The following is a 21,963-nucleotide window of genomic DNA, read 5'->3' on the forward strand; positions in this document are numbered from 1 at the left end:
ACAAAATATTCTATTTTTACTATTTTTCCAATAGGAATTAAGATCCAGACTATGGAATATTGCAGGAAACATTTAATTTTTAATATATTTTAATAGGCAGTGGATTATGATATTCAGATTTCCCAAGTAAATGTGGGACTCTGGCTCTAATTTCCATGTTACTTAATGTAACACTTTCCCCAAAATACAAATAAATCTTTATTGTCCTTTCGCTGATTATAAAACTAAAGAACATTGTTTGGATGAAATGACATGAAAATGGAGAGTGGAAAGAAAAATGAAAAAATAATTTATTGTATCAGCTTCTAAACTGATTTCTGTGTTTATCATGAGTACACACATAATCTTCTACATGCATTGTTCTTCTTTCTATCAGTTTATTTGGTGCTGTGAACATAAAGCAGACTCTTGCATGTGCTGAGAATGCACTCCAGTACTGATCTATCCCACCAACCACTGTTTCCTTGTTTAATCCCTGTGACGTGGAGTAAAACTACAGCACTTTGTTTTTTTTTTTTTTTTAATTATTATTATTGTATGCAAATGGGATACATGTTGTTTCTCTATTTGTACATGGAGTCAAGGCATACCATTAGTGTAATCATACGTTTACATAGGGCAATGATGTTTGATTCATTATTTTTTCCCTTCCCCCCACCCCTCTTTTCCCTCTATACAGTCTTTCTTTTCTTCATTCTTACCACACTCCTTAACCCTAACCCTAAACCTAACCCTAAACCTAATTCTAACCCCTCCCACCCCCCATTATATGTCCTCATCTGCTTATCAGCGAGATTTTTCGTCGTTTAGTTTTTTGAGATTGGCTTATCTCACTTAGCATGATACTCTCCAATTTCATCCATTTGCCTGCAAATACCATAATTTTATCATTCTTCAATGCGGAGTAATATTCCATTGTATATATATGCCACAGTTTCTTTATCCATTCATCAACTGAAGGGCATCTAGGTTGGTTCCACAATCTGGCTATGGTGAATTGAGCAGCAATGAACATTGATGTGGCTGTATCTCTGTAGTATGCTGATTTTAAGTCCTTTGGGTATAGGTCAAGGAGTGGGATAGCTGGGTCAAATGGTGGTTCCATTTCAAGCTTTCTGAGGAATCTCCATACTGCTTTCCAGAGTGGCTGCACTAATTTGCAACGCCACCAGCAATGTATGATTGTTCCTTTTTCACCACATCCTCGCCAACACCTATTGTTGCTTGTGTTCTTGATCATCGCCATTCTAATTGGGGTGAGATGAAATCTTAGGGTAGTTTTGATTTGCATTTCCCTTATTACTAGGGATGTTGAACATTTTTTCATATATCTGTTGATTACTTGTACATCTTCTTCTGTGAAGTGTCTGTTCATTTCCTTAGCCCATTTATTGATTGGATTATTTGTATTCTTGGTGTAGTGTTTTTTGAGTTCTTTATAGATTCTGGAAATTAGCGCTCTATCTGAAGTATGAGTGGCAAAGATTTTCTCCCACTCTGTAGGTTCTCTCTTCACGTTGCTGATAGTTTCCTTTGCTGAGAGAAAGCTTTTTAGTTTGAATCTATCCCAGTTGTTGATTCTTGCTTTTATTTCTTGTGCTATGGGAGTTCTGTTAAGGAAGTCTGATCCTAAGCCAACGAGTTGAAGATTTGGACCTACTTTTTCTTCTATAAGATGCAGGGTCTCTGGTCTGATTCCAAGGTCCTTGATCCATTTTGAGTTGAGTTTTGTGTAGGGTGAGAGATAGGGGTTTAATTTCATTCTCTTGCATATGGTTTTCCAGTTTTCACAGCACCATTTGTTGAAGAGGCTATCTTTTCTCCATTGCATATTTTTGGACCCTTTGTCTAGTATGAGAAAATTGTATTTATTAGGGTTTGTGTCCATGTCCTCTATTCTGTACCATTTGATCTACCTGTCTATTTTGGTACCAATACCATGCCGTTTTTGTTACTATTGCTTTGTAGTAGAGTTGAAGATCTGGTATTGCGATACCCCCTTCTTCGCTCTTGCTACTGAGGATTGCTTTAACTATTCTAGTTTTTTTATTCTTCCAGATGAATTTCATAATTGCTTGCTCTATTTCTGCAAGGTACATCATTGGGATTTTAATTGGAATTGCATTGAATCTCTATAGCACTTAAGTAGTATGGCCATTTTGAAAATATTAATTCTGCCTATCCAGGAACATGGGAGATCTTTCCATCTTCTAAGGTTTTCTTAAATTTCTTTCTTTAGTGTTCTGTAGTTCTCATTGTAGAGGTCTTTCACCTCTTTTGTGAGATTGATTCCCAAGTATTTTATTTTTTTCGATGCTATTGTGAATGGGGTGGTTTTCCTAATTTCTCTTTCTGAAGATTCATCACTTATGTATAAAAATGCATTGGATTTATGAGCATTGATCTTGTAACCTGCTACTTTACTGAATTCACTTATGAGTTCTAAAAGTTTTCTGGTGGAATATCCAGCTTCCTCTAAATATATAATCATGTCATCAGCGAACAGGGATAGTTTGAGTTCTTCTTCTCCAATTCGTATCCCTTTAATTTCTTTGGTTTGTCTAATTGCTCTGGCTAGAGTCTCAAGGACGATGTTGAATAGAAGTGGTGAAAGAGGGCATCCCTGCCTTGTTCCAGTTTTTAGGGGGAACGCTTTCAGTTTTTCACCATTTAGAATGATATTGGCCATGGGCTTAGCGTAGATTGCCTTTATAATGTTAAGGAATGTTCCCACTACCCCAATTTTTTCTAGTGTTTTGCGCATGAAGTGATGCTGTATTTTATCGAATGCTTTTTCTGCATCTATTGAAATAATCATGTGATTCTTAACTTTAAGTCTGTTGATATGGTGAATGACATTTATTGATTTCCGAATGTTGAACCAACCTTGCATCCCTGGGATAAAACTCACTTGATCGTGGTGCACTATCTTTTTAATATATGTTTGTATGAGATTTGCTAAAATTTTGTTGAGAATTTTTACGTTGATGTTCATTAAGGATATTGGTCTGAAATTTACTTTCCTTGATGTGTCTCTGTCTGGTTTAGGTATCAGGGTGGTATTGGCTTCATAGAACGAGTTTGGGAGGGTTCCCTCCTCTTCTACTTCATGGAATAGTTTGAGGAGTATTGGAATGAGCTCTTCTTTAAAGGCTTTGTAGAACTCGGCTGAGAACCCAGAGGTCCTGGACTTTTCTTTGTTGGTAGGCTTTTGATGACCTCTTCTATTTCATTACTTGAAATTGGTTTATTTAAGTTGTGTATGTCTTCCTCATTCAGTTTAGGTAATTCATATGTCTCTAGAAATTTGTTGATGTCATCGAGGTTTTCTGTTTTGTTGGAGTATAGATTTTCGAAATAGCTTCTAATTATGTTTTGTATTTCACTCGTGTCTGTTGTGATGTTTCCTTGTTCATTCCGAATTTTAGTAATTTGAGTTTTCTCCCTATTTCTCTTTGTTAGTGTGGCTAAGGGTTTATCAATTTTGTTTATTTTTTCAAAGAACCAACTATTTATTTTGTTAATTTTTCCAATTGTTTCTTTTGTTTCAATTTCGTTGATTTCGGCTCTGATTTTAACTATTTCCTGTCTTCTACTACTTTTGGTATTGGTCTGCTCTTCTTTTTCTAGGGCTTTGAGCTGTAGTGTTAAGTTGTTTATTTGTTGATTTCTACTTCTTTTGTTGAATGCGCCCCATGAAATAAATCTTCCTCTAAGTACTGCTTTCATAGTGTCCCAGAGATTTTGATATGATGTGTCTTTGTTCTCGTTTACTTCTAAGAATTTTTTTATTTCCCTCCTGATGTCTTCTGTTATCCATTCATCATATAATAGTGTATTATTTAATCTCCAGGTATTGGAGAAGTTTCTGTTTTTTATTCTGTCATTTATTTCTAATTTCAATCCATTATGATCTGATAGAGTACAAGGTAGCATCTCTATCTTCTTGTATTTGCTAACAGTAGCTTTGTGGCATAAAATATGGTCTATTTTAGAGAAGGATCCATGTGCTGCTGAGAAGAAAGTGTATTCGTTCTTGGTTGGATGGTATATTCTATATATGTCCATTAAATCTAAATTGTTGATTGTGTTATTGAGATCTATGGTTTCTTTATTCAATTTTTGTTTGGACGATCTATCCAGTGGTAGAGAGGTGTGTTAAAATCGCCTAGTATGATTGTGTTGTGGTCTATTTGATTTCTGGAATTGAGAAGGATTTGTTTGACGTACGTGGATGAGCCAATGTTCGGGGCATAGATATTTATGATTGTTATGTCTTGCTGATTTATGCTTCCTTTAAGCAGCATGTAATGTCCTTCTTTATCCCTTCTGACTAGTTTTGGCTTGAAGTCCACATTATCTGAAATGAGGATGGATACTCCAACTTTTTTGCTGTGTCCGTGTGTATGGTATGTTTTTCCCCATCCTTTCACCTTTAGTCTATGGGTATCTCTTTCTATGAGATGAGACTCTTGCAGGCAGCATATTGTTGGATTTTTCTTTTTAATCCAATCTGCCAGTCTATGTCTTTTGATTGATGAGTTCAGGCCATTAATATTCAGGGTTATTATTGTGATATGATTTGTATTCCCAGTCATTTGACTCATATTTGTTTTTTGACATGATTTGGTTTCTCCTTTATTTGGCTATTCCTTTAGGCTAGCGCCTCCTGTTGCTGATTTGCATCGTTGTTTTTCATCTCTTCCTCATGGAATATTTTGCTGAGAATGTTCTGTAATGCTGGCTTTCTTTTTGTAAATTCCTTTAGCTTTTGTTTATCATGGAAGGATCTTATTTCATCGTCAAATTTGAAGGTAAGTTTTGCTGGGTATAAGATTCTTGGTTGGCATCCGTTTTCTTTCAGGGCTTGGTAAATGTTGTTCTAGGCCCTTCTAGCTTTTAGGGTCTGGATTGAAAAATCTGCTGATATTCTTATTGGTTTCCCTCTGAATGTAATTTGATCCTTTTCTCTTGCGGCCTTTAAAATTCTGTCTTTATTTTGTATGTTAGGTATTTTCATAATAATGTGCCTTGGTGTGGGTCCGTTGTAATTTTGTATATTTGGAGTTCTATAAGCCTCTTGTACTTGGTTTTCCATTTCATTCTTCAGATTTGGGAAATTTTCTGATATTATTTTCATTGAATAGATTGTTCATTCCTTTGGTTTGTTTCTCTAAGCCTTCCTCCATCCCAATAATTCTTAAATTTGGCCTTTTCATGATATCCCATAATTCTTGTAGATTCTGTTCATGATTTCTTACCATCTTCTCTGTTTGGCCAACTTTGTTTTCAAGATTAAATAATTTGTCTTCAATGTCTGAGGTTCTGTCTTCCAGGTGTTCTATCCTATTGGTTATGCTTTCTATGGAGTTTTTAACTTGGTTTATTGTTTCCTTCATTTCAAGTATTTCAGTTTGTTTTTTTTTTCAGTATCTCTAACTCTTTATTGAAATAATCTCTTGCTTCCCGTATTTGGTCTTTTAACTGTTGATTGGTGCGATCATTTAATGCCTGCATTTGCTCTTTCATCTCCTCCTTCAATGCCTGCATTTGCTCTTTCATCTCCTCATTTGCTTCCCTGATCGTTTTAAGTATGTACATTCTGAACTCCCTTTCTGACATTTCTTCTGCTGTGCTATCCTTGGGTTTTATTGATGTAGTATCTAGGTTTGTTTGGGACATTTTCTTCCCTTGTTTTCTTATATTGGTCAGCTGTCAGTGGGACCCTGAGATATTGCAGATTTCCTCTATTGGCTTATAGTGCCCGGTAGATTTCCAGTGTATCACCTCCTAGCCTTCAGTAGCCTGAAGTCTTGGAGGAACTTGATAATGCACTGCTTCCGAAGAAAGCTGCCCCTAGCCCCCTACTGGTTGCAGGGCGGAGCTGGCTCTGTGCGGAAAGGCTCTCACTGGGAGGTCTGCACCGTGCAACTGTCCATGTGGGAGGAGCCCACCACCGGAGTGTGGAAGGCTACCTGGGGAAGACTCTAGCTGCCCTGCCCTGCTCTGATAAGCCACCCCTATCTGTGCCTGCTGCCCAGGCCAAGTTTCGCCCATGGGGGAGAATCACCCCGTGACTCTATTTTTGTCCAAGTCTCTCAATGCCTCCCCTTCTTGAGTCCTGGGTTCTGGAGCGACTGGAGATGCAGTCACCCTCTAGGCTGCCATCTTGGATCGCCCTGTGGAAAGAGCCTGCGGCTGGAGTGGGCAGAGCCGCCTGGAGAAGTCTCTGGCTGCCCTGCCCTGATCCCAGAGGCTGCTTGTGGATCGAAGCTCTCCATTGGCTCGGGGACTTGTGGCTGGCTCTCTGTAGAAAGGCTCTCACTGGGTGGTCTGCTCCAAGAAGCTAGCCTTGAAAGGCGCCTCCCACCGCAGGCTGCTTGGGGAGGTCTCTGGCTTCCCTGTCCTGGTCCCTGAAGCCGCTTGCGGGCCAGAGCACGCCGCGCTGGCTCCGGGACTTGGAGCTTGTTCTGATCAGAAAGGCTCTCACTAGGGGGCCTACTCAGAGAACCTGGAGAAACTGGCTGTGTGGGAGGGACCCACCGCTGGAGTGGGCAGGGCTGCCTGTGGAAGACTCTAGCTGCCCTGCCCTGCTCAGATAAGCCACCTCTATCTGGGCCTGCCACCCGGGCCGAGCTTTACCCAGTGGGCAGACTCACCCGTGGCTCTATTTTAGTCCGAGTCTCTCAATGCCTCCCCTTCTTAACTCCTGGGTTCTGGAGCGACTGGGGATGCAGTCACCCTCTGGTCCACCATCTTGGATCGCCGCACTTTGTTAATCATCGATTAACCCTGAAGTTGTGCAGGGACAACAGCTTTTCATTATAAATAACAGAATACCCTTCCATCACATTTCTACTTTGGTAATGTCCAGCACTCCAACTAAAGAGGGAGAAAGGAAAGGTGAGGGCAGGAAGGAGGTAATGCATTTTTAACAAGGATCTGCTATGTAATTTTCTCTGACAAAAACAGCACTGTGTCTTCTGGAATTTTGCAAGAAAGACATTTCGCCCAGTCAGCACTGCTGTAAATTTCCAAACATCAGCTAGACAGAACTGAATTCAATCTTTTATATGCCTTGGGATATATCCAAAACATTTCTAACTTTCCTCAGAAATCCTGCTGACTTGGAGCAGGTGGGCCTTAAAATAACAAGAACTCATCAAGGCGTGATTGTTATCATTCTGACAGCTTCATCTTAATGTCTTCCTGTTGTGCACACCTGGTCACATAGGCAACATGCTTTCTTTGGAGCATGCAACAGGCAAACCCACAGAAAGGGTTTTTGTTGTTGTTGTTGTTGTTGTGTTGCTGGAGATGAAAAGGGATTGTTGTATTAATAACTGATGGTGGATACTGATAGTAGGACTGAGCTAAAAGGAGAAATTTTTAAAATGAGGTGTCCTATTGTGCTAATTTTGTGAATCCTCAGTTCGGGATCTTTTAGAATATGAAGGATGGATTTCTTCAATACAGACCTCATGCCTTTCTCATGACTGGTTACATCTTTGAATTGAAACACACCAAGATCTAATTAGTATCAACCCCAGAGTTGTTATTGGCATATATTTAATATATCATTCTGATTTTAACTTATGCAACAATTTTATATAATTTTCTAACCATGATATGAAATATGACTAAGTATCATAGCAATTTTTGAAAAATATCAATGATATATATTTATAAATACCATTTCATTACTAGAAAATTTTTGTATGTGCAAGAAATGTACCTAAAATATGCCTAAAATATAGCAAAATCTATATGTTTTATAATATTGCTATTAACATAGATAATTTATCATGGGATTGATACATGGTATGTGTTATGAAATATCATGAAGTAATTAAAGTAGGGCATGTGTTGACTGGATTTATAGATGATACTAATGAAAAACAAGTAGTAAATTCATAGAATTTTATCTGTATAAATTATTTACTTTAATTCTAGCTTACATTGTTTTCTGCCTTCCTGTTAAATAAATGAATATGAGATTTCTCTTTTACAAATAAACATACAAAATTTATACATAGATTCTTTTAATACTGAATATAACTTATATTTCAGTCACTCAGTCTCAACAGGCAACCATGTGTGTGTATGTGTGTATGTGTATGTGTGTGTACTAGTGTGTTTATATATTTTTTATGTGTGTATTGACAAGAAACACATAGTCACATAATTTCAAGCCCAGTCTAACCACTTTGTGCATTACTTAAACAATTAAATTAACTAACCTGTCATATCAAAGTTCAGGTGTTCTGGTATCATGGATAGTAAAGAATGGCTTCCTACAAGGACTGGAAAAGGTGGACTGAAAAAATAGAAGAAGAAAGGACAGCAGGTAGGAGATAAATAACAATTTATAAATGAAGTTCTGCTTCTCACTATATGATTGGACAGTCAGGGTGAATGTTTTATATAATAGCAAATCCAACATTTTTCTTGATGCTCAGAATCTCAATTATATTCACAAAGGTGTATGTACAAACATTTCCCTTTATATTTGCAAACGTGTTTGTCATTTTATCGTATTATTGAGATATAAGTAGTTTTTGCTTGTCAGTACGTCACTTGTCAGATATATGCTTTGCAAACATTTTATAAAACTTTCTTCCCTTTGTGTTTTCTCATAAAATAACATAGAAACCAAAATTTCTAATTTCAGTGAGGTCATTTGACATAATCAATCACTGTGTTGTGGTTTGTGCTTTTTTATTTTTCAATTCAAGAAATCTTTCACTAACACAGTTTTTTTTTTTAAATCCAGAATCTATAGTTTTACCTCTTATAATTATATGACCCATTGCATGTTCATATACACATACTGTGAGGTAAGGATCTAAATTGATGTTATTCAGTAGCTTTTCTTGAAATAGCTAAGCATTCACTATTAAATATCTTGCATTTTTTCAACTATTGACCATATATCTGTGTTTATTAAATGGTATCTCTTCCTCTTCCGTTAAATTATATATCCAGACTTAAACCATTCTCTTGAATAATGTACACACATACAAATTATTTTTTCTCTTGTCTTACTAAAATAGCAAAGATCTCTAGTACAAATTTAAAATGTATAGAATTAAACTTTATACATAGATGTTGATAATTTACTGGAGCTATTTATATGTTGTTTCATAAATGGTCAAGTTTGTTCTAATCTACCTCACATATTTACTAATCCTTAGTGTAAAAATTTGTGTTGGTGATTTCTATGAAGGAGTCTAATGATTTTCCTTAACCCTTGAAAGATAAGTAAGTCTTATAAGTTGATCATTTTACTTGCCACGAGTATTGCTATTGCCCCAGAGAAGAAAGGATCTAGCCCCACACACAATTTAACTTAGATATTAAGAATTATACTGCCACCACACTTGTACTAAGAATATTAAAATTATTTTTAATTATAGCATGAGGCTACTTATGAAGAGTCCAGCAATTATTAGAGAGAGGGTCTGTCAGAAGGTCCCTGCTCCAGGTCCTGCTTTAAATGGTTTCAACTTCCCTTCATCACTAGAGGAGAGAGAACACCTGCAGATTAAATTTCTGTCACTCTGACAAATACCTGAAAACAATTCATAGGGGGCAACAAAGATTTGTCTTATGATTTCAGAGTTGGCCTCATTGCTTTGAAAATGAGATGAGGGAGAACATCATGGTAGAAGGGCACGGCAGAGGAAAGCTGTCAGGTCTTGGCAGCCAGGAAAGAGAGAGAGAGAGAGAGAGAGAGAGAGAGAGAGAGAGAGAAGGGTCCGTGGACAAGATATAGATGCCAAGAGCAAATCCCCAGTAACTCATTTTCTTTAGCTATCCAGCTCTTAAACATTACAGTACTTCTGAATAGTCCATTTACATTATTAGTCTATAAATGGATTGCTCCATTGATGATGTTAGAATCCACATGGTCCAAATCCTCACCTCTGAATATTGCTACATTGGTGACCAAGCCTTCCACTACATGAGAAGTTGGGGGACATTTCGGATCCAAAAAAATCCCAACAACTCTCTTTTCATTTTGTCCAAATTGGGGGGGTCAGGAAGGTAGAGCCAGACGTGGGGCTTAAAAACTGTCAGTCGTTAAATATATGCATTTCTAGTCTATGTTACAAATTGGGCAAAAAAAAAAAAAAAGATAATTACAATCTGTTTATAATGAATATGTCAGACTGGATGGCTTAATATGTGTAGTACTATAGTGAAAACTCTAAGAAGGAAAAAACAAAACTGATACCACTCTTAGAAATATGTGATTTTTACATTCTAAGGAGATAATTAGACCTATTGCTTTTAAATCTATCTTTTGTTGAACAATGAAATGAAAAGCACTTATAATGATAAATAACCACACCCTTAATCAGAACATTTGTGTTATTGTTTGAGATATAATACAAACAAAATATGTGATCTTGACCAAAATTAGTTTATGCAAAGGATGCATTCTTTAAATGAGAGCATATGACTTGAGGGACAGCTATACAAAGTTAGGAACAGTTTAGATTTATTAAAATTTAATGATTATATATCCAATTCACAGACCTAAGTCTTTGTAAAAATGAAAAAGAAATTAATACGTTTTCTTTGGTTATTTTTAGACATACTCCAATGTATAATTTCAAGTAAACATGACCCAATTATTCAGAAAGTGGGACATACACAGCAGCAAGTAATTATAGATAGGTTAAACTTTCATTAGTCATGGGGAAAAATAGTAAAAAGTATTTTCCAAGCTTTTTTGGAAAAATAGCTAAAAAAAGATGCTCTAATCAGAGGTAATCAAAATGGATCCATCAGCAGGGAAAGATTGTGTTTTAAATTTTGCCAAAGTTATTTATATTATAACTATAGAAGGATGGTTATATTCATTTGTGGTATTTTAAATATTTTGAAGAGCTAAGATAAGAATCTGATCAAACACAAATGATAAAAAGTGATTAAAATAAAATATTAATACTGCGTTTTTTAGATTTCTTTGTAACCACACAACATTTTTGATGCCTCGATCATTAAGTAATATACAAAATATTAGCATTTTACCAAGATTATTAGAATTAGTGGCATCAAATGTGGGGGATTTAAATTTTTTAGTTCATTCTTTAGTACATAGAAATTGGATATCATGAGAACAAATAAAATTTGTTTGAGAAATAAAATTAAAGTAACATAGAACATAGAATATGGTGTGAACAATAAATGAAATATATTCAGTTAGCATTAATTTTTTTGCTCCTTCAAACATTTCAACAACCATCCCCATACCTAAAGCATTGTAACTATAAGAAAATCACAAACATATTATATAAGAAGTTATAATGTTCTGAAATAACGATATGCCCTTCCCTCACTAATAAGTAGATTTTCTTCCTGTGTTCGTTATTTCAGGATAGAAACTTTAAAAATCACAAGTATAGAGATAATACTTAAAATATAGTGGAAGGGAGTATAGATGTATATTTCATGGATGAAAAAAATACTAAGTTTGACAATGAACTTCCATTTCAGGTTATTCTAGTCTGACAGTACCATCTACAGGGAACTGAACTGAGGAAACCCTGAAAGATAAAAATAGGACTTGCATAAATTTATGATGGAAATCTTAATGCTGGGTCCTCTAAAAGAAATTATAAGTGTAATTGCTATGACATGGCAGAAAGATTAAGACTGCTTTTCAAGAACAATATAGATGCTAGTTATGGTCATTGTAATGGTTAAAGGGTGCTATTTAACATCAATACTTCATTTGCAGTGAAGTGAATGATGGGCTAATTGCTCTAGTGAGTAAAATCATTGTTAGATTCTTCCATCGGAAAGAGGGAGGCAGTGGATGTAAATACAGTGGGGAGAAAATCACAGCTCAGAAATGCCAAGTACAAGTTTTCTCCAGAGGCACCTGTTTCTTACCTGAGAACCTAAGGCAGTGGGTATCGAGTTCACCTTGAGATCACCTTCATAAAGTGTAATGAATGCCTACTTATGGGATCTTGTGGGAATGTTTATCTGTTTAGCATTTAAAAAAACAATGGGGTAATCACCAATAATTCATGAGAGGTAAATTTTCTCAGTTCATTACTGTCATTTCCATCATACTTATCTCTGCAATAGGGGTTGGCGAAATGGATGATCAGATTAAACACTGGAATATTCAATGCTGAGGCTTTACAAACCCAAGAGAAAATTGTTTTTCTTGTCTTTTTTATCGTTTTCTTTAAAAAAATATTGTACTTAAGATTATTTTATGAACTTGGAATCAAAATATTTTTAAAGAGTCTAGTGTATTGGGCCTGAAAGTACTAACCTTGAAAGGAATTGATGTTGGTCTCACTGGTTAAAGTAGTCCTCAAGATAGTAGTTGTTACGAAGCAAGGCCATCTCATTCACTTGATCTCTTATATACGCAGCAAATTCCTTCTCCAATTCTATATCATACACCACATTTTAACACACATCAGTACACCAGTACCATGTACACTCTAGCCATCAGAATCATCATCCAAATAAACCACTTTATTTTTTAAAGTATCCAGCCTCTCATATTTTGTTATAACAACACAACACAAACTAAGATATCTCCCAAGCCAAACAGTTTATGAGGGGTGAGGCCTGGATTCATACCCTAGCAAATTTATCACAAAGCTTCAATATTTAATGGTTTGACTTCTCTAATAATGCTTCAGTCAAGTTTATTAAATAATGTGTATCATTGAAGATTAATGGTAAATTAAAATTCACTTACTCTTTATTTAGATAACAAATTGTATTTAGTTAAAGAGAAATCAATTTACTAGCCCGATTTCCAATTATATACAAACATTTGATATGAACATTCCATATGAAAATCCTTATATTTAAGTTAATAAATTAATATTATATTGGGAATATAGTGCATTTTGGAACTACATCTAACTAAAACTTTATAGAAAAGCCAAAACCCCACAGAAACTCAACAATCATTTTAAGGTCAGTTCTATTTTTTAATTTTTTTTCAATTCATCATATAAAAAATATGTATTGAGGACTTTAATTTTTGAGAGTGATGATGAAATAAAATTGGGTTACTTCTGTGGTGACCTTAAAGTATGTATTAAATGTCTTTCTCACACCTCTTTTAAAACCATGATCACTAGTTTCCTTTAGCTTTAATGAGGGCTAGATTTAGTGGATCTAAATGAATAGAGTACGGCAGAAATAATATTGTGTTCTGTTGAGGTTAGGATATGAAAGACCTTGAAGCTGTTCACTCATGTTCTCATTCTTTGATGTGCACATGGAGGATCTGATATCACATAGGGAGGACACTCAAGCAACACTGAGAAAACCCATATAGGACTAAACTGAGTCCTGTCAACAACCAGGACAAACCTGCCCATCATATTAGTGAGTTGTCTTGGAAGTAGATCCCAACCTTTTTCATATTTGTTATCCCAGCTGACAATTTACATTATGAACAAATCCATTTCTAAATTCCTAAGATGTATGAGTTCCTATGTACATAGATGTACTTCAGTTTGGGTAAGATTTTTATGTAGCTATTGATAACTACTGCTTTTCTGCTTTTAGCTATAGAGCAATTTTCTAGAATTTTATCAGCAGGTATTTTAACAAGTTTTATTTTCCAAATTTATAATTTCATGACTACTGATTTTAAATATAATACAGTTGCTGAATGATTTTGTAATTCTGCATTGTGACACTGCTTATAACTTAGGTTTAATACTCCCCATAGTCTCAATATGTTCTTGTTTAAATTGCTTTTGTAATTTGTACTTTGGTAGCATATCCAGACAGCTTTGCCAAGATGCAGGTCAAGGAGTTTTTACTGTATGATTTCTTGTAGGAGTTTTATAATTTCAGGTTTAATCCATTTTGAGTTAACATGTGTATGTGTTATAACACAAGGTTTGATTGTAATCATTTGGCATTTGTATATCTAGATTTCTCAACACTATCTGTTGTAAACTCTGTCCTTTCCTTATTGTGTCTTCTTGGCATCTTTACTGAAAATTAGTCGACTATTTATGTGTGAGTTTATTTCTAAGTCCTGTATTCTGTTCCATTGGTCTTCATAACTCTTTTATGGCAGGCCATCTATTTTTGATTACTATAACTTTGAAATATAATTTGAAACCAGGACAGGTAGTGCCTCCAGCTTTATTTTTTCTTTCTCAAGATCTACTTCAGATATTTGAAATCTTTTGTGGTTCCATATTAATTTTAGGATGGTATTTTCCATAATTCTTTGAAAATTGACATTATTATATTGATAGGGATTGTATTTAATTTGTATATTGCTTTGGGTAATATGGTATTTTGACAAAATTTACCTTTTCTGACTCATGAGCACAATGTCTTTCTACTTATTTACGTTTCTTTAATTTATTTCACTATTATTTTATATGTTTTGATGTAAATATCTTTTGCTTTTCCACTTAAATTTATTATTTTATTCTTCTAGATGGTGTAGTCAATAGGGTAGTTTTCTAAATTTCTTTTATTATTTTGAACTGCTTGTTATTAAAAAGAAGCAATTGTTTTTTAATGTGACTTTTATAATCTGATATGTTAATTCATTTGCTTATTAATTCAAACAGATTTTTAGTAAAGTCTTTAGGATTTTTTATATGTAATGCCCTGTCATCTACGGAGATAATTTTACTTCTTAATTTCTGATTGTAATATTTCTTTTTCTTACCCAGTTATTTTGGTCAAGACTCCTAGTCCTATGGTGAATAGAAATGGTAAGAGTAGACATGCTTGTGTTGTTCCTGGTCTCAGAGGAAAGGTTTTCAGTTTTTCATCATTGAGTGTGATATTTCTTGTAACCTTGTCTTACATGACCCTTATTATGTTGAGATGGTTTTATACTTAACTTCCTGAGACTTTCATCATGAGAGATGGTGAATGTATTTTCTACCTTTATTGAGATAATCCTTCATTAGTCAATGTAATGTGTTACATTTATTGATCTGCATATATTACATTACCTGCAACTCAGAGATGAAAAAAAAATATTTCAAAACTACATATTGAACAAGGAGTTAATATCTAAACCATATAATGGACTCAATGGCAAAAGAGCCAGTGACTCAATTAAAAAATGGGCAAAGGACTTAAACAAACGTTTTTCCCAAGAAGTCAAACAAATGGCCAACATAAATAAGAAAAGATTCTAATCATCATCAGTCATCAGGGAAATATAAATAAAAATCACAATGTGATTTTACTTCACATTTGTTAGTATGATGATTATCATCAAAAGATCATGCTTTATAATTGCACCAAAATATATAGCTATATTAAGAGTACATCTCTTATTGGGTGAGCTTCATGGTCACATTGCAAAAGAACAAATGTAAAGAGAAATATATCCATCTTTAATAAAACAGTTACATTTGGATACCAAATTACATTCAGATAAACATCCAAGTATATAAGAATCATAATATGTATAGTTAGAATTATAACAGATGTGAATTCAGTGTTATTTAGAGTAAACCAGAAAGCACTCATGTGAATTTCCACTAGTTACTTGTATATTTTATGTATAATATTAAATAACATAATACCTAATGATAATTAATATAGAATATTTTAAAAGTTATATTAAAGATTAACTTTAGTAATTGGAAAAGAAAAATACCTATGAAAGATTTGATATTTTTCAAAGAAGTGATTGGGAATAGTCAATGATCTGATTTCAGATTATTCTTATGTAAAACAAAGACTTGTTTATATATAAAATGAAAGTGAAATAAAACTAAAGGTGAAGTGTTACAGACAATCCCTCTCTGAGCTTCTTATTAAAACATGTAATAATTGATTAGAGCTCTGAAACAAATTTGTAAAACATGTAAATAATAAAACCATACAAAATTGTTTTAATGGATAATTTCTCTGGAATGATTAGATTTTAGTGGTTTAAAAGGCATAATTTTTGTGTTCCATATTTCTTTCTTTTCTATTTTTTTGGAGGGGTTGGTCACATCCCCAGGCCTATTTTGTATTTTATTTAGAGACAGGATCTTACAGAGTTGCTGAGTGCCTCACTCTTGCTGAGTCTGGTTTTGAACTCTGAATCCTCCTGTCTCAGCCTCCCAAGCTCTGTGATTACAGGTATGCACTACAGTGCCCAGTTATTCCTTTTTCACTTCCAACTCATATCTAATAATTACATTCATAAGTAGTCTACGACTAAGTTCACAATATTTTAGATGGTAATAATAATTCTTAGCAAGTATGTGTAAAGTTGTATGTATGTACTTATATCTCCACTGAGTACTATATAATTCAGATGTGATCACTGATGTCGCTCTTTTAAAGTCATACAAAGAGTTTTGCTGCCCTAAATCTGCACTTTTTCTCTTGAGAGTCAAATGAATACCTTTCCAGAGGAATCTATTAAGACCTTCTAAACTCTGTGTGTCTGTGTGTGTGTGTGTGTGTGTGTGTGTGTGTGTGTTCAAAAATAATATAAGAAGTCTCAGTGGTTATGAGTGAAGGATTTTCACTTATAGTGTCTGAGTAAAATGCATGCCTGTCCATGCCTGTACACACAAGGTGTTTGCATGTGTCCTTGTGTGCACAAAAGTGTGCATGCTCTCTGTTTTTAACTGTCTGCATAGCTATCAGTTCTATTCCGGTTACTTTAATAAATTAATGGACAAGATATCTATTTATCAGATTACCTTGGAAAGAAATATTCTGTATTAAAGACTGAATTTTAATAATTTTATTTTAAAATTTATGTTTCTCAGTGGCTATTAAAAATATTCGATTAGTAGTTTCCTTTAATTTTTCACAAGCAAAGTGTACCAATATGGCATAACTATTTGTGAACCCACAAAATTCCTGTGTTGAAATCTAAATTCCCAATGTGTTGACATTTGCAGATGGAAACTTTGAGGAGTTTAGAAGGGCATTAGGCGCAACCTTTTGTGAATTGATCAATGTACTCAAAAGGTGATAAATGGAAAAAAGCCCTTTTTCTCTGTCTCTCTCATGTGAGGATACAAGGACTGCTGTCTGTAAACCAGAAGAGAGTATTCACTGATTATGTTGTCCCCCTGAGCTCACAGAAGGCTTCAAAACTGAGAAATGAATGTTTGTTGTTTAAACCACCCAGGATATGTTATTCTGTTTCAGCAGTCTGAAGTAACTTCAACAAATACTCAATAATGCATATTTAGATAAGTACCTATCAAAAGAAAGAAGCTAATGTATCTTTTGATTAACATGAAAAACAATTCCATATAATGGTATATGTGGAACTGGAGAGTGAAATAATCAACTGAAGGAAAAGTCTAATAATAGCTAAATTGGTACACTTGGATTTAATCCCTTGAGAAATAATTGCAAATGTCCCAATTTGTAAAATCATGATACATTTATCAAAATATTGATGAAAACATTCTAATTGGCATTGACAAATATTATTTGGAGAAGTTAAATTTTAAATAGTTAAGCTGCAATATCATCAAAATTAAAATTTGAAACAATGTTTAACTCTTTCCAAGCTTTCCCTTTCCCTGTGGAGCTTCTAGAAGTCAATCTCATAATTACTATAGTTTCATTGCTATTTCTTTTTGATGTAAATTTTTACATTTTTACCTCTCACATCTCTGAAATTTGGCCCCTTACTTTTGACCTTTGACTTTTGAGTGCTCTTCACTTGAGTCACAGCAGCACCAAATAAAAACAGGGAGGAGGTTTTGCTTAGGCGGCAATGAAGAGCATCATGGTAATGTAAGGAATAATTGTGGCTCCCTGCTTTTGCTATAATTGAAATCGAGTATAGAGCCTTTTCCATTTAACTTTATTGCCTGAATTCCAACCACTGTATAGAAAAGAAAACAACACTAGAGTAATTCCTCTAATGTTGCTCTCCTGTCCATACAACCATTTGAAACCTAGCATTAAAGTTAAGCAGAAGAGGCAATTAGATTTATTCAATTACAGCTGTGTAAAAGAAGCATAATTATCAGTTTTCATTATCAGAAATGTACTCCTTGCCAAATATTTGCTTGCTAGCCTGGCTACTAGATTTTTTCTATCAGACTGAAAAATTGGTAGGCATCTAGTAGAAAAATTCCATGTTTAAATTTGTCCTTTTAGTAAAAGCTTTGTAGCATTGTGGTGATTATAAAAGTTGTAGTAATGATTTTTTGAATGCTGAATGAGCATTTGTGCCACCATAAATATTAAGAAAATTTCAGCAAGTGTCATCTTCATGTTAAAACTGCATAAAAACACTAAAAACAATTTCAGAAGGTGAATATGATGGTATATAGTGGAAAGAATACCATTATATGTGTCAGTAATTGGCTTTAGTGATGTTTATAAAATTTACCATACTGTCTTTGAAAATAAAACATTAAAAGTTTATATACAAATTTTAGTGTGGATTTGAAACTCTCAAAGTCTCTTCCTAACCTTGTAATCTTAGTTAACCTGCTAAACCTATTAATTAATATTTGTATAAAATCATATGCAAAATTATATGTAAAATTACACTCATTTGCTTGTGTCAAAATGGAATAATGGGGGCTGGATTTACCCTTCCACAGAAACAATTACAAAACTGCAGAAATGCATTAAAATCATATTTCAATACTTTGAACATTCAGCAACAAAACATGGAAGTCTCTGAGTTACACAAATAAAATGAGGTAAGCACTGTGATTATTCAAGCTCATTGCCTGAGAGAACCTGCCAATAGCCTCCTTGAGAAAAGAAAGCTTAATTTTGGTGAGGTTGCTGGGATTAAAAGAGTAGAGTAATACCCAAAAGAAAACCCCAAAGAGAGAAAGTTCTAGAAATCTGTATAGTGTCATAAGTCTATAGGAGGATACTGTTCTGCAATCCTCTTCCTTTAATTATAAAGGACTTTGACCAATGTCTGTTTCCATCAGCCATTGAGGGAATCCTCATAATCCATGGGACACCCACTGATGATTCAAAATGATTTTGGTTCAAAAGTGTAAAATTGTTCTACATTGAACACTGCAGATGTGCCACAAAACAAAGCTTAAAAATAAGAAATAAAATGATCAAGTTTATCCCAAGTAGCACAGTATCATCCATAATTAAAACTCGGGTATATTTACTAGAATGCAAATTGTCCAATACTCAAAAAGGTAAATTACAATATCTAGTATGAACCCAAAGATTACTAGCTATTTACAAAACCAAAACTTGCAAATTGTAATAATAATTAAAAATAATTAATATTAATTCAGGCAGGGGCATGGTGCTGTAGCCTATAATCCCAGTGGCTCTGGAGGCTGAAGCAGGAGGATCACAAGTTCAAAGTCAAACACAACAATTTATCAAGACCCTAAGCAACAGTGAGACTCTGTCTCACAATCTAAATTAAAAAGGAGTGGGAATTTTGCCCACACATTAATGTGGTTAAGTGCCTCTGGGTTCAATTCCTGGTACAAAAAAAAAATTCAGATATGAAAGAAATTATTGAATTTGTGAACAATATCAAAAGTTAAGTATCTGTATTGTATATGTTCAAGAAGCTAGAAAGTAGAAAAGGATAAATATATGAAGTAGAGACAAGGAACATGTCAAAAAGGCAAAGTAAAAATTTCTAGGGAAAAAAATCAATGAATTAGATGAAAAATAAATGTGATGGAATTAATAGCAGATTAGACATTGAATATGAAAAGTGTAGTGAATTTGGAGAAATAACAACAAAAGCTATCCAATATAAAATACAGTTAGAAAAAGTACATTTTTAAAAAATATCAGAAAATGGCTAAAAATAGCTCTTTATTGAAACCATAAACCCATATATAAAAAGTTAATGAACCAAGAGGAAGAGACATCATAAAAGTACATCATCATTAATTCTTGCAACCAGTGAGAGAGAAAAGTCAAAAAAAAAAAAAAGTTAATTACAAGTAGTCAAAGAAAAAACATGTGACATACAAGGAATAAAATAAAAATGACACTAAACTTGTCAGAAACAAAGCAGAAGACAGTCACAAAGTTTAGGAACATTTCAATGACTGCCCTCACTCCTTACATCAAGGACAAATCTAGAATTTCCCCAAATGGTCCTTAGTTTCAGTAATTTGGGAGAAGTGCTCACAAAACTCACTGAAAACACTGTTAAAATTAACATTGTTATGGATTGCAACTGCAAAAATGATGCAGATTAAAATCGGCCAAGAAGAGATCCATGGGGAAAGGTTATCACATGGAATTTTTCTCTCTTGGAGGATTTGCAAACTTTTAAATTAACTTTCTGCTAATTGTGATAACAAATGCGGAGGAATGCTAACCAGGGAAGCTAACCTTGGTATGCAGAAAAGTACTGGGATTTTTATCCACAAGGACATGTTGAACTTCCCCCTGGACTTACTTCACTCTCCAGTCCTGCCAAAGATTAAGCTGATATTGCATGTTCTAAAACTTCCACTCTAAATTTTGTCACCCAGACAATTAAATTTGTTCCAAGATTCCCAGATAAACGCAGACACTGTTGTCGGCAGGAGGTTACAAGGGTTTAGATATTACCTTCCAGGAACTATGGTTACTCTTCTGCAAGTAGTTTTGTTGTGTGAAATACGATAATAATATATAATGTAGACAACGTATGACAAAGTGATAGAGTAGAAAAGTCCCTTTATAATAGAAAAGGTCCAAAGTGATCCATCTGCCACAGCCTTTCTGAGCCATATGGTTTTGTATTGCCTGTTCTGTTTGGTCACTGTTGCTGCAACATCAGGTACATTTAAAGGTGAAAATGAGTTTCACCTGGTTGAGGAAGTGTCTGTCTTCTAGCTAGTAAAGCCCCCAGCTCTCACTGTGTTCACTTTGATAAGGCTTTCATTCAGATTGCTGTGGAAGAAGGTTGATATGCATACACAGAGAGGTCACCTGTCTTCTTTATAGCAAAACTTTAAGTAATCATTCATACACATAGATACCTTCATTCTCTGTTTTCATTGCTGAAGATGATTTTTATTTACCTTCCAAAAGTTTTTTGTACCAACAAACTCAGAATCTTCCTCTTGCCTTTTTATTCTATAAGCAAAACTTTTTAATAGAATCAGATAATCTGTGGAACAAAACCTGTATTGCTGGGGATAACTATTCCAAGTACCAATTCAAGAATTTTTGAAGCCAGTGTCATTGATATTGCATTGGGTCCAACTGCCATAATTTTTCATTGAAACCAGTGGAAAGGAACAAGTAGCAATATTTAGTTGTCCCGAAATTAGTGTCAATATTCAAGAAAGATCTGGGAATTTGTTTCCACAGTTCACAGGGAAATTGGTTGGTAGCCATAAGTCATCATCATCCAAATCATTCCTTATCTGTGAACAGACTATCATTGGATCTGGGAACTGTACAGTCATGATTCTCTGCCACAGTGACTCGAAACCAAGTCTCAACCTCACATCTGATTAAAAAAAAAATTTGTGGAACATTGTAGGGCATTTATTTTACTCCTAATTAATTTTATGAGTGTTTAAAGCAAAACTCAATGTGGGTCATAATTTTAATTTATTATACTGATTGCCTCTACTTACTATTAGGATTACTATTACAACTTCCATCAGGGGAGTGTTAAAACTTTCCTCCTAACACCTAAATATTTTCTCTTATATTTACTGAAATTGTTGGCCTATGATGCTTCTCAATAATGTTGTCATACATTCACCATCCCCACCCCCCATGTATTTCTTAGGGTCTTGATAAAGGGTTTTCCAGTTTTCTCCTCTTTGTTGTCATCATTGTTGTTATCAGCATGATCTTTTATTGTTAACAGATTTACTTGCCTACTGAAATATATATCAGGTAATTTTCTTAACTCTTTAATGATATTAATGTATTTATTTCATATAACCCTAAGATAAAAATCCATTTAATAAAGAGGAATTTCAATGACTTGGAAAAAGTAATACATTTGAGTAACTGTTGGACTTATCATATATGTTAAAGTCATTC

Source organism: Sciurus carolinensis, chromosome 10 (genome assembly GCF_902686445.1).
Source record: "Sciurus carolinensis chromosome 10, mSciCar1.2, whole genome shotgun sequence".
Lineage (NCBI taxonomy): Eukaryota > Metazoa > Chordata > Mammalia > Rodentia > Sciuridae > Sciurus > Sciurus carolinensis.